Source organism: Panthera pardus, unplaced genomic scaffold (genome assembly GCF_024362965.1).
Source record: "Panthera pardus isolate Hobbes unplaced genomic scaffold, ASM2436296v1 HiC_scaffold_5, whole genome shotgun sequence".
Taxonomy (NCBI): domain Eukaryota; kingdom Metazoa; phylum Chordata; class Mammalia; order Carnivora; family Felidae; genus Panthera; species Panthera pardus.
In genome coordinates this window covers 15583684-15597311 of record NW_026526980.1, presented here as the reverse complement: position 1 = coordinate 15597311, position 13628 = coordinate 15583684, and the positions used below count along the sequence as shown (strand labels likewise).

Below are 13628 nucleotides of genomic sequence, written 5' to 3'. Positions count from 1 at the left end.
GGCCGGGGTGTGACTCCGAACCCCGTGTGTTTCCGACTGTAGACACTGGGCCGGCTGCCCGCCAGGGAAGGGTTCGTGTGATGAAATGTCTTTGGTGCTTGCTGACTTGCTGGGCTAGATGCTTTTGAGTCAAGTCTCTCACTGCCTTCTCCACAGCAACTCCCAGAGGTGATGTTATTTATTCCTGGTTTAATGATGAGGAAGCGAGGACTCAGAGAGGTCATCGGGCTAGTTAATAAGAGCGCTGCTGTTCATCAGAAACCAGGGTTCTGCTTCCAAAGCAGACAGGAGTCCTTCCTTCACGCAGGCAACTCTTTGTTTCAGAAACCCCGTGTTAGAATTCTGTGTGACGACGTTTCCACAAAATCCTGGAAGCTAGGGGTTGGATGTTGCTCTTGTCCAGGGGCTCCTGCCAGGGATGGCCCCCTGGGGGACATTTGGCAATGGCCGGAGACATTTTTGTTTTTGTCATGACTTGGCTCGGGCGTGGGGTGCTCCTGGCATCTGGCGACACAGGCCGGGGATGCTGCTGACCAGCCTACACACCGCCCAGGACAGCCTCGCTGCACAGAATTATCTGGTCCCAAATGTCAAGAGTGGTGAGGTTGGGAAAGCCTGGTGGAGTCCTTTGAGATTCTGGATACGTGAATCGTGAAAACCAAAGGTCCGTGATGTTTGCCTGCAGGGTGAAGATGCGTTCTGTTTGGTCTATTTCTTATGTGTGGAAGTATTAATGACAATCATTGGCCCACATTGAACACTTGGGAGTTTTCATATGGAAACCTGGGCTTCCTGCTGCTTCTCAAATCTTGCAAGACCTAGTGAAGCCTGGCATCGCGCCCTTGTGCAAGGACACGTCGTCGTAGCTGCAGCTGCGTAGGTGCTGTCCCGTCCGGGTGGGGCATCGACCGTCCAGTGTGCCCGGGTCCCTACCTGGCTTGTCCTGCTGTGGTATGTTCCTTGTGGACCCCTCCCTGCTCACAGGTCTGTAACGACCTCCTCCAGGAGCAGCGGAGTCTCTGCCTCGCGAGGTAGCCCGTTGCGTTAGGGGCAACGCGAGTCAAAGGCATCTCTGCCCGTGAGTCCCAGGGGAGTCCTCTGGTGCCACGACGCCTGAGTCTCTCTTCCGCGAGACGGCCCTTTCTGTATTCGGCGTCGCAAACCGCACACCGTGTCCTCGCTCTATCAGCGGTAACATTCTCCACCCCTCACCTATTCTACACCCTGACTTCCTCCGCCTTTTCCAGGGGAGGTGGCTGTGCTTGGTTCGCTTCAGTCTGGGTGGATCCCGTCCAGCCTCTGCATAGAGCAGAGGAGGAGAGGAATGTGTTCTCCCCGCGACTTCTGAATCCGAGCTTCCGTGGCCTGGTCATCCACTTTACCTCCTGTGAAATCAAACAGGGTTGTTTATAGGTGCGTGAAGAAAGTCCATGGTTCACTGAACCAAAATGAACCCTAAACAGATGTGGTCATGTGTGGCCTTATGGCGTTGGTTTTACACGTGAAGGCAGCATGTTATTCTAATAGGAAATGATGTCTGTGGTCGTGGTTCCCAGTGTGTCCACGGCAGCCCCCTGCCCCTGAGATTGACATGGGTATATGGTATAGGGTCCCAGAGTCAGTATGCACACCACGCAGTCTTGTCGGACTGGCGATGTCTGGCCTTTATCATTCTGTTTCTTTTTCTCAAATGTAGGCAGGTGCCATCGTTATCAATCAAGTATAGATCCATGTACAAATATTGTTACACTCCTATCTGCTGTGTGTGTCTATTTTCTTAAACGTGGGTGTTAAAAGTACAACAGGCCCACGGTCCTTTTTCCAAAAACCTAGGAGCCAGATGAGTTTTGGAATTCAGACGTTTTCAGATTTTATTTTATTTAAAAAAAATATTTTTTTTTAACGTTTATTGATTTTTGAGACAGAGACAGAGCATGAACGGGGGAGGGTCAGAGAGAGGGAGACACAGAATCTGAAACAGGCTCCAGGCTCTGAGCTGTCACCACAGGGCCTGACGCGGGGCTCGAACTCACGGACCGCGAGATCATGACCTGAGGCGAAGTCGGATGCTTAACCGACGGAGCCACCCAGGCGCCCCTTTTTCAGATTTTAGAAAAGTAAAAACGTACATATGCTGTTACTGTATAATCCATGGTGTGGGTCAGCAGCCCTTCGTTGAATATGTTAATATTTCTAGAGTGAAAATATAAAGGTACTTCATGCTAAATGGAACACTTAAAGATTGTAAATGGCTTCATATTAGTTCAGGTCAAGTTTTGTTACCAAATAAGTTACCAAAAAACCTTGTTTTTTAGATTTCAAAATGATGGATAAGGGGTTATGGAGCTGGTTTACTCAGTAGTAATGCTCCTATTGAGAGAGTCTGAGATGGTTTTTTGTTGTTTTGGTTTTTTGCCTTTTACTCTACGTAATGCCCCCTTACTCCAAAAAGTTAGAAACCTCACAATGATGTTCTGTAACTAGGAGTCACAGACTCAAGTGCCAGGCAGGTAAAATTAATAAGCGAAGGGAAGGTAGATGTAAGGCAGTAGAGAGAGGCGAGGAATAGCAAAACTAGCTCATTGCAGGGGCTTGCTTGCTCTTGGCAAGTCTAGCTACCTGTGGACATGGTGAATGTGGGTGCAGGAACACCCACCTTCCCACTTTTAAGGGTACTCCAGAACGCTGATTTTTTCGTGAAGTTTATTGATACTTAAGTATCAGCAATGAAAAAGGAAAAGAAAAGAAACCGCTGGACGTAGGCCAGAGGAAATATATCTGCAAGCTTTATCTGGCCTTGGGCTGCCTGCTCTGACCTATGGTTGCGAGACTGATTCTTACCGAATGAAAAGTTGGACCGTGGTGTTTTGGTAGTGAACGCTTTCTTGAGATGGGGATGGGACGTTTGCTTTATCATCATTCGTTGTGCTTTACGTATATGTCACATAATTTTGCGGTCAGATGCTCTACCCCTGAGCTATACCCCCTAGTATATAATTTTGGAGCGTAAAATATTTCAAAAGAAAAAAACACTGGAGCACTGCCTTATTTTCTAGCCAGTGGGAAGTTTTCGTTCTCTTCTATGAATTTGAAAGTTTAATGTTACTTATTTTGGAAAAGGGAATGAGAACCCCAAGTGAAAATAGGGCCCTCTTTTTTAAAAAGTTTGAGTTAAGGGGGGTTAGATTATAATGTCCCTGCCTTTCCAGGGCCACAGTGATCTGAAGTGCCATTGCATGTCCGCCCCTGTATTTGGACTGGGAGGTGTGCCTCATCTTCTGTCCTCTCAGACCGTATCCCTGGTCCTAGCCCCATACCTACCGCCACACGGCTGATGACTTTCAACTTGATGTCTTTTTTGTTTAAGTTTATTTATTTATTTGGAGAGAGCGAGAGCGAGAGAGAGAGAGACAGAGGGAGCGCACACAAGCAGGGAAGGGGCAGAGAGAGAGGAAAAGAGAATCCCAAGCAGGCTCTACGCTGTGAGGGTGGAGCCTGACGCGAGGCTCAAACTCACAAACCGGGAGATCGTGACCTGAGCCGAGATCAAGAGTCTCGGCTTAAGATCAAGATGCTTGATCAAGACTGACCCCCCTCTGGGTGCTCCTTAATTTTATGTCTCTAGTCCTGGCATCTCTTCATCTCCAGATTGATCTTTGCCTTGAACTTCTCTATTTAAATGTCCTGCTGAAATTCAGCTCATGAACTGCATCCTCAAATTGGCCTTCTTTCCCTGTATTCCTTAGGCCATGGGTCAGCAACCTCTGGCCTGTAGGCCAAATCCTGCCCACTGCCTGTTTTGTGAAAAAGGTTTATTGGATCACAGCCACGCACTGCAGCAGCACAGTCAAGCAGATCTCATGGTGACTGTATGGCCCACGGAGCCCATGCTATTTACCGCCTGGCCCTTCGCAGGAAGAGTTTGTGGACACCCGCCCTGGTGCACTGAATGCCGGAAACCGCATCTCCTCCGTCACCTGCGATCCCCCTCTTTCTCCTCCATCTTCTTTATACCCAGGCTCTCCCTGCCATCTGGCAGCTCTGCCTCTGGACCATCTCTGACTTGGTCTCTGCCTCTCGGTGGCCTTAGTTAGTTCAAGCTTGCGGGGTTTTTTCTTTCTTTCTTTCTTCTTCTTTTTTTTTTTTAATGAAATGTACTGTCAAATTGGTTTCCATACAACACCCAGTGTTCATCCCAACAGGTGCCCTCCTCAAGGCCCATCACCTGCTTTCCTCTCCCCCCCCACCCCCCATCAACTCTCAGTTTGTTCTCCGTATTTAAGAGTCTCTTACGGTTTGAACTGTTTTTTTTTTTTTTTTTTTTTAACCTGGACTCACAATTGTCTTCCAACCAGCTTAGCTAGCTTGAGCTGGATTTTATCCATACGTGGGACATCTGGGCCTCCACTTTGGTCTGACATGGCCAATCGAAATTTTAATGGTCATAGCTATTCCTCTCTAAATTATTTTATTCTGATGACATCATGACGTTCGGAGGACATTTTATGTCATCCTAGTATTGCTAAATTGTCTTTGAAACGATAGTGCTATCATTGAGTTACGGTGTGGCAAATAATTTACACTGGATCGTATGTCACCGTGCGTGATATGATGAATGTCGTGTTTCACTGTTAGGCTGGTAACATTAGATGCTGTCTTGTAAAAAATCTACCTATTTTAATTTTTTCTGCTAAGGTTGAAATGAATGTGCCCCATATTTGTATTTCTTGATGAGTTTTCTATATGTGTTATTTGGTCATTTAATTGCCAGTTGTCAATTTTGTTTTTTAATCCCCAGTTTCGGTTCAACACCTGTCTGCTGAGAACCTGTCAAATGCTGGGGTGAAAAAGATAACAGATTCCTAGGAATTTGAGTGGGGAGAGAGACCTACAAGCAGATAATTTGAATACAGCCGGTTGTACTTATTCTAGCAGGCCTTAGGAAGTATGAGTGCCACATCTTGATTTATTTATACATGACAAGGTAAACAAGTTCACGTTCTTATCCTCAGGTACATTACGTAATGGGTGCAGGGACAGAATCTTGAGGGAACGCATTCACGACTAGGTACAGGTTTGAAACAAGATTCAGAAAATAAAGCGGATTCTGTTGAAAATCCGACCGACCCTGTGGTTTATAGAAGAAACTGCTTTTGAATAGGAGGAGCCTCTTTGTAGCCAGTGACACGAAAACAATATTAAGTTCATCTCAGCTCTCCAGGTTTCAAGACTCGTTTCTGAAGTCTTGCTATTCCCTGTGAATTACAGCTTATTCATTACTTGCCGAGACTCCTTCCTTTTGATTGGTCCCAGCATGTTTCTCTCTGTCCTTTCTCACAGTTCTTTTTTTTAAGTGTCTTCCTTATCAGAGATACTTCGGCCTGGTTGTCCACTTGATCTCTCCATTCATGTTTCATTAGCAGTTTTTCTATCGTTTCTGAATGGGTTCGTTAAATTTCTGCCTCCTAAAACGTTTATAGTAGAAAAGGTAGACCGAGTGACCAGGTACTCAAATGAAAACAAATGTTCAGAACTGCACAGAAATTCTTCTAAGCAATGACCAGCTCCCTGTCAGTGTGAACATTTAGAAGTCTACCAGCTTGGACTTCACATGGTCGCTGGATACTTTGATGCATAGACAGGACTGGCCACTTGAACCCATGCCCGTCTGTACCTTGGGGAAATACACGAAAGTACTTCTATTTCACTAGGTATGGTGGGTGCAGGATAGATGTAGCGTGGGCGCTGGCATGGGGTCGCTGAGACGTGCCCAGGGGTCCGTGAGGCCTTCTCGGACATGGGACACCTGAATAATCTTGAGAACAGGAAGGTAGGGGTGATGGGTGGTAGAGAATTCCCAGGGAGAAGAAAAATTCTCGGGGGAAACCTAACCCACTGACCATCTTGTCCTTTAACTTCATGTTTTGTTTGTTTGCTTTAAATTGGAAAAAGGCAACACTATCTGATTGCTAGCAGTGGAAAAAGTCTGTCCAGCTCTTATTTTCCAATGAGGTAGTGAACTAACGGCTGTTTGTAGATCCATGTGTTCTTAAGTCCAGAGCAATTGTGGTGTTTAAATTCACAAGCCTCTGGATGCATTTCCATCCAATAGATAGAGTAAGTTGGTTCTTAAAAGCTTTGAAGCTCTAAAATCAGGGGGCTTAGGTGGCTCATAGTTAAGTAACCAGCTCTTGATTTCAGCTCAGGTCATGATCCCACGGTTCATGGGTTCGAGCCCCATTCCGTGTCAGGCTCTGCGCTGATAGCTTGAAGCCTGCTTAGGATTCTCTCTCTCCCTCTCTCAACCCCTCCCCAACTTGTTCTCTCTCTCTTCTCTCAAAATAAATCAACATTAATAAACAAGGTTTAAAACCAGTGTACCCTTATTTTCTTTGCTTAATAAAAACTGACAGCCATCTTTCCCCAAAATAGACAATTTTTAATTTTTTCTGCTAAGGTTGAAATGAATGTGTCCCATATTTGTATGGGAAAATCTGTGGAGGCATCATTTCTCACGGTGAAGCTTCTCATTTCCTTAATTTGCATCATGCTTGTTCATCTCCCCTTAGAATCTTTTCACTACTCTCACAGCTTTTACCTTCTTGGACACGCTAGGATGTGTAACGTTCCTCAGACAACCCCAAGATGGCAGGACTAAAATACACGAACACCTGTGACCGTGGACGTCAACTCTTAGAGACGGGCAGTATCAATCGGCCTTTGTGCTCATCGGTGGAGGACCATTGTTCGAAAAGCTTTCGGGCCAGTTTTGGGGGATCGTGGTTTGAGGACCGCTGCAGTAGAATTGGGGGAGCCCATATGTGCAGAAGGTTGAGGAAGCCAAGCTGGTGATTGAGGAGGTGTCCTGTGGTGGCAGGTGAGCCAGGACTGTGGAGGAAGGGGAAGGGACACGAGTGAAAGTCGAGTCAGGAAGCAGGAAGCGATGGCAGCAGCCTAAGGGAGAGGTGATGGCCCCCAGAGCAGGACAATGGCATGGGACTGACGTGAGAAACTATTTAGCACCATGGCTTTAGGGGTGAAGAAGGGAGGGGTTGGCGTGTCTGGATGTTATTTACTGAAGTCGGTGACACAGTGATTATTCGCTTTTCCATTCGTTTCAAATGCTTCTCTTTTGAACCATAGAATTCTCACACCTGCCTCGACTTTCTGTTGACTTTGTTTTCATTGACACGTGGCTTCGGGTGGGTGTGTTTGTGCGCACCAACACCACACTGTGCTAATAATAACTGTGGATGTGTAATGTGTTCTCAATCTGGCAGAGCTGGGCTCCTTTGGCTTTCCTTTTTCAGTTGCTGTCTCCCATTTCTGTGTAGAAGTGAATTTTGGTATCGTTTCTAGTCCCTAGAAAAATGCTATGATTGTGATTGGTCGAGAGCACATTAATCCATATATTTAGTGGGTCCCTGCTATGGGATGGGTCCTGAGAACCCAAAAATAAGTAAATCCCAGGCATTGATGGCCTGGCATATCTGTGAACTAAACTTTGGGGAGGATTGATGTCCTTTCCCATGAGCCTGGCACGTCTCTTTCTATACACAAAGGTTTTCTGTGCTTCCTGAGGGCTTTGTTGTCATTGGAAGAGTGCCTAATTAGTTCAGTTGGCAAACGTGAGTGATGTTAATGTCTGTCCATATCTTTATGTACTAAATAAAGATGTGCTAAATTAGTCACAGCTGATCATTTTTGTTACTTCTTTGAATTTCTACGTATGTATTATCTATGTTTTTATTTCTCCTTTTCCTTTTCTTTCAGCAATTTCTTTTTCATCCCTCATTTAATTGGTTAGACTCGAAAATAATGTGTAGCTGTATAATTGTTTCTAGCAATATTGTCTAAAGGGCGTGTGATTTCACCCTAATTAGGCGTTCCAGAAATGTGGTAAGGTGAAGTCGTGTTTAAGTGCGAATGTCCTAATCTGAGTGGTTCTCAGTGGAAATCTACAAGCATTTTCCCTCTGCTTTTGGAGCCACACACCTTGTAGTGTGTCTGATGTTTGAGCCTTTGTTCCAAGGCTCAGTCATAAGATTGGCAGGCGTGTGGCTTAAAGGCAGAATACTGAATTGAGGTAGCCTAACCGTATGGAGAAAACAATCACAGTGCACTTGGACTGAGAAAGGAACTGGAAGAGAAATTTGAAATGGAGCCTATGTGGCAATAGGTTTTTATTTGTTCGTTAGTTTTAATTTTTAAAAGGTTTTTATTTTTGAGAGAGAGAGAGACAAAAAATGTGAGCAGGGGAGGGGCAGAGAGAGAGGGAGACACAGAATCCGAAGCAGGCTCCGGGCTCTGAGCTGTCAGCACAGAGCCCAACACAGGGCTCAAACCTACAAATCGCGAGATCGTGACAGGAGCTGACGTCGGATGCTTAATTGACTGAGCCACCCCGGCGCCCCGGCAATATATGTTAACATAACTTCTAAAGAAGTGATCAGCAGGTCACAGGGCAGTGGACTTAACTGCAGCCTTTGACTCTTAGAACAGTCTTTAGGAATAGAAACCTTGCTCCCTGTAGATGTTACAGGGAGGTTCTGACGGCCTCTTCCCCCCCAAAAAATCATCCACACACACAAATTGGCAGAGAATTTCGCGGACTCCACAGACCTCTTCAAGCCCATGGCCAAGAACCCCGGGCTAGTTCCTGGAGAGATGTGTAGTCACGGCCCCCACGCTAGAAACACATCTGTGGAGAAGCGCTGTTTACAGGTGTCTACCTCCCGTGTAGGTGGGTGGTGTTCCGCTGTTCTCCAGAACACACACTTGACGTCTGTGAGAGCCTTGCCCAGAAAAGCTGAGATGGGATATTCTCCATGATGAGATCTGGCGATCCCATGAAATTACTTTCCCTGAATAATCGGCTTCTTTTGATAGTCAGTCCGTTCCATAATGTTTTCAAAGCTTTCAGGTGAGGGCTTAAGAAAACGAAGACTCCTGTGGGGCAGCTGGAGTCTAGTAAAGAGTAACTGGACTTGAGTCCGTGTGGTCCCCCAGCTCTCTGTCTGACCTTGGCCGCCCGAGCCTCCCGGCTGCGCTCCCACGCTGGTGAGACGGGGCTCCTGCTACCACCTGGGAACCGGCCCTGGGAGATTTAAGAAGGCGGCATGAGGTAAGGAGGCGTCAGAAGACAGGGAGGAAACGGTATGAAACAACAGGTTAGCACTGGAAAAAGCAGGCGGGTTAGATTTTACCTCACCATTAGGGGCCAAAGTCGATTCCAAACGGATGAAGAGTTTCAAGTGAAAACCCAGAACCACAGAATGGAGGAAAAGATGGAAAGTTCTTCATGCTCTGGCATAAAAGTACAGAGAATGAACAATAAAAGATAACCACGCAAATAAAACCACCATTGTAAACTTAAGCACACAAGAATTAAACTTCTGTCTGCCTATCTCATAATTAAAATTATGGCCAATGACTAGTTGGAAACAGGAGCAGCCACCACGGAGCATTAATATCTTTAATGTATAAAGCTGTGTTATCGATCAGTTGAAAGAAGTGCACGACAGGGGCACCCGGGTGGCTCAGTTGGTCGAGCGTCTGACTCTTGATTTCAGCTCAGGTCATGATCCCAAGGTCATGGGATCAAGTCCCATGTTGGGCCCCACACTGAGCATGGAACCTGCTTAAGATTTTCTCTCTCTCTCTCTCTCTCTCTCTCTCTCTCTCTCTCCCTCCCCCCTCTCTCTCTCTCTCCCCCCCCCCTCTCTCTCTCCCCCTCTCTCTCTCCCCCTCTCTCTCTCCCCCCCCTCTTCCTCCCTCCCTCCCTCAGTCCCTCCCTCCCTCCTGCTCTCTATCTCTTTCCCTCTGCCCCTCTCCTACACTAACCTTTCTCTCGCTCTCTCTCTCGCTCTCTCTCAAAAAAGCACACTATAGTGAGCAAATGCCATGAACAGAATGCTCACAGATGAAATACAGATGACCAGTAAGTATATAAGACTCATTTCAAAATTATAACTAACCGAAGAAACCCAAAGCTCTGAGACTGCATTTTTCACTTACTAAACTGGCACAGCTCAAAATGATGATATGTTGCTGTCTTGGGAGCACTGACGAAGGCCGTCATACAGCCATACACAGGTGGGAATGTAAACTGGCATTCCTTTCCAGAAAGAAATCTGCCTTGGCGTTTTAAGAACCTTTTCTAAAATTGGAACCCAAATCGTCCACCTCATCCTCCAGTCTCTTGTCTTTTTGGATTCCTTTCCTGAACAGTCCCCCTCTGTGCTTTGCTGGGTCCCTTTCCTTCTCTGACCTCAGTCAGTCACAGAGGGTGTCTTTCACATCCTTTCCAGCCGTCTGTCCAGCCGGCCTCTTTCCTTCACCTGTTGCACAGAGCCACAGCCAGGCTCGTTCATCTGGGGCTTTTTCGCACCTGTGTGTTGTATGTTTGTAATAGCTCTCTGTCGCCTCCCCTCCTTATCCGCTGCTTTTGGGCGGGGGGGGGGGGGGGGGGGGGGGGGGGAGGGGGCTCCTTATTCTCACTTGGATCTCCCATTCTCCCTCCGGTCTCTTCATTCTCAGCTCCTCAGTTTCCCTGCGCACCGGTGTGTCTTCCCTCCCCAGCCCTCCACGCACCTTCCACACCGTTGCCAGAAAGATCCTTCCAAAGAAAATGATTGTAACACTGCTAGCTTACGTGTGTTTGGGTGCTTACCATCCGCCAGGCCTTTTCCCAAGTGCTAGTCTTGTGTTGACTCATTTGATACCAAAATCAGTGCTGTATTATCCCCTTTTACAGGTGAGAAAACAGAGGCCCAGAGAGCTTCAGTTAAGTTGTCCCAGGTCACAGGACCAGCAAGTCTGTCTGCAGAGTCTACACTCTCAGCCACTTACGTCATCACAACAAAAACCACATTTTGAGCTTTCTAGGAATTAGCTCGTTGCGTATATCATCTCTTTTAATCCACTCAGTTCTGGAAGTTGGAAATTCTTAATATCTCCACTTTTCGGACGAGGAAACGGGCACAGAGACATGAAGTAACCTGCTCATACTCACACGGCTTTTAGGTGGTGGACGGGGCTTTGACCCGCAGCAGATGTGCTCTGGGCTGTCAGTCTTAGCCACCTCACCCGCCCACAAGGGGCCAGCACCTTCTGAACTCACACTTTCATGAGTATTTTTCTGTTCTTCTGGGTTGTGGGTGGCAAAGGAGGTATACTTGTGTGAGATGTTCATGCTGCTAAGAGTGTGATGAGAAAAGACCAGCGCCTGATCAAGTGATATCCAGATGGAATGGAACGCTTTGCCCAGTAATGCCATTGAATTTCCTGTGCCAGTTGAACATGCTTCATTCTGTTTTCCCTCCTGCCTTTGTAGGCGTTGATCGTATAATTGGGGATTTTTCATAAATATTTAGGAACACAACTACCATAGTAATATGTTATAGCACAACAGCTTGTCTCCACCAGTAGGTTCCTGAAATTATCCAGGGTAGGAAAATTCTCTCGTGAACTTAAGACGTTATGGGAGACATTTTCGTTTCAGGTGACCGGGTGAACACGTGTGTATTTCTTCTCTCTCATTACAGTCCACTGAAACGTTAGGTATTTAAAAAAAAAAGGGGCGCCTGGGTGGCTCAGTCGGTTAAGCGGCCGACTTCGGCTCAGGTCATGATCTCGCGGTTTGTGAGTTCGAGCCCTGCGTCGGGCTCTGTGCTGAGAGCTCAGAGCCTGAAGCCTCTTTAAATTCTGTGTCTCCCTCTCTCTGACCCTCCCCCGTTCATGCTCTGTCTCTCTCCATCTCAAAAAATAAATAAACATTAAAAATTAAAAAAAAAAAAATCTGGGAATTAGAAAAGATGGTACTAAATGCCATTCAGAAAAAGTCCCAGATGACTGATTAAGAAGCAGCTCTGGGGCTGTTTTATTTGTTCGCTCATTGTCCAAGGCAGGACAATAGGATGTAAGAAAATCCTCAGAAAGGCTAGTACATCCATTAAAAAAAAAAAAAAACAAGCTACTGAGAAAAAGGTACAGAGTTCTTGGCAATTAAAAAATCTGTCACCAGTTCATAAAAAGTCTTAGGACACTAAGGAAAGAAACGGTCTTTGGAAAAGCAGTGAAGCAAGTTTCTGTGTTCTTTGATTTCTCAGGATATAGGACTCCCCCAAAAGTACATCGTCAGGAATAGCACTCATAAAACAGGCCATTACACAGTCAGAGGAGCGTCCCTCCTCTTCCTGCAAGCCTCCCGTCCTATTAATGTGACTAAGTCACGTTGACATTCACACGAAAAGACTGCTGTCTTTTAGCCTTCCTGGCAGCCCTAAAGATTTTTTTTTTTTTTAATCCCAGTGGTTCTTAACCGGAAGCAGTTTGCCGTCCTCCTCACCCCCTGATCTGGCAGTGTCTCCAGATGGTTTTGCTTGTCCCTGCTGGGGAGAGGGGCACATGTTGCCACTGGCTTTTAACATTCTGCAGTGATGTGGACAGCCCACAGGAAGGAATTATTTAGACCAAAATGTCAAAAGTGCCAAGGCTGGGAAATAGTTAACTGTAAATTGCCAAGCCGACTTGCAACCAGAACTTTTCCTTCATCTCCCAAGATGTCAGAGACCTAAGAAGTTAAAAGCCGCAAGCTGAAAGTTGGCAGTCTTCTCTTTATGCTAAACTATCCTAATACTTTACTAGAAAGTAGATAAATCTCTAACAAACACTTCTTGTGCCTGATGTGCCCGCACAGTGAAGCTTAAGGCATGACATCAAGAATAACATTTAGCCTGGGGGAAAAAAAAACATCCGTAGTTGGACGGTTTGGTACATCTTTCCGTCGTCACTGTCAGTCTGTCTGGTTCTCTTTCCCAGGGTGCCCGGGTGCAGTCTCACAGCCCTCCTTTGACCGGGACTGCAGACAGCCATGACAAGTCAGTGCTGGCATCATCCTTCCCTAAGAGCTGTCCCCACCCAGACTGGTCCGGTATAGATGGCAGATGCCTAAATTCTTTCCTTCTCCGCCTCCCTCTCCCTCCCCTCTGCACGACCGTGCCGTGGTGAGGTCTTCAGGAGATGAGATCTCTTTAACCTTTGTCTCTTTGATAAATGTCATTATTTTAGGGTTGCCTGGCTGGCTCAGTTGGCAGAGCACGCAACTCTTGATCTTGGGGTCGTGAGTTCGAGCCCCACATCGGGTGTAGAGATTACTTACAAAAACGTTACTAGTTTTGTCTTCATCTTTGAAATATTGGCATTTGGTGTGCAATTGCAGGTTGACTGGTTTGTTCGTTTTTTCTTCCTTTAGCACTTTAAATGCCACTCTATTGTCCCTTGGTCCTAGTGTTTCTGATGATGAGTCAGCCGTCATTCCTGTGTCGCTCCCCTGCACGTTAAGTGCCTCTTTTTTTTTTTTTTTTTTTTCTGTCTGCCTTCAAGGTTTTCTCTTTCTCTTTCTCAACACTTCAACCTTGATCCTTTTAGGTGTGTTGTTCTCTGTGTTTATCCTGCTTGGAGTTCTTGGAGTTCTGAATAAGTGGATTGGTATTGTTCATTAAATTTGGAGACTTCCCAGCCATTGTGTATTGAGTAGTTCTCTGCCCCACTGTTGTTGGATATTGTTCCAATTTTCTTCCTCTCTGTATTTTCATGTGGATCATTTTTAAAAATTTTTTTCATGT

The 13628-nt window shown here is 46.2% G+C and overlaps 1 protein-coding gene across 3 annotated transcripts in view; it reads left to right on the top strand.

Moving 5' to 3' along the window:
* ARHGAP17 (Rho GTPase activating protein 17) overlaps positions 1–13628 on the top strand; it is an 87790-nt gene that overhangs the window by 5125 nt on the left and 69037 nt on the right. The window lies entirely within an intron of this gene.